Source organism: Sinocyclocheilus rhinocerous, unplaced genomic scaffold (assembly GCF_001515625.1).
Source record: "Sinocyclocheilus rhinocerous isolate Xijiao unplaced genomic scaffold, SAMN03320098_v1.1 scaffold2207, whole genome shotgun sequence".
NCBI lineage: Eukaryota > Metazoa > Chordata > Actinopteri > Cypriniformes > Cyprinidae > Sinocyclocheilus > Sinocyclocheilus rhinocerous.
In genome coordinates, this window is record NW_015625575.1 from 358,565 (window position 1) to 358,958 (window position 394).

Here is a 394-nt window from a genome sequence, read left to right on the forward strand (position 1 = left end):
TGTAGTAAATGCCGCTCCATCTGAAAGCACGTGCTGGAGATTTACTACTAATCACAGATAGTGGTCGACCGATATGGGTTTTTTGACAGCCGATGCCGATATCTTGGAAAGCAGGGTTTGGCCGATGGCCGATATAAAGCAGATATAAATTTTATTTATTTTAATTTACATTTAAGAAATTTGAAATCATTTGAAAATGGATTAAAAATAATTGTGTAAAATAAACATACTTATACTTTAGAAGACAAAGCATTTTTCACAAATAAATAAATATTTAATAAAAATCTAATTAAAAAGGAAGTAAACACTGTAACCAACAGAGCACTCAGTATTCAGTTTGTGTGCATTGGGAATCATATTTATTTTTTCTTTTTTTTCAAATAAAGCAAAGGTA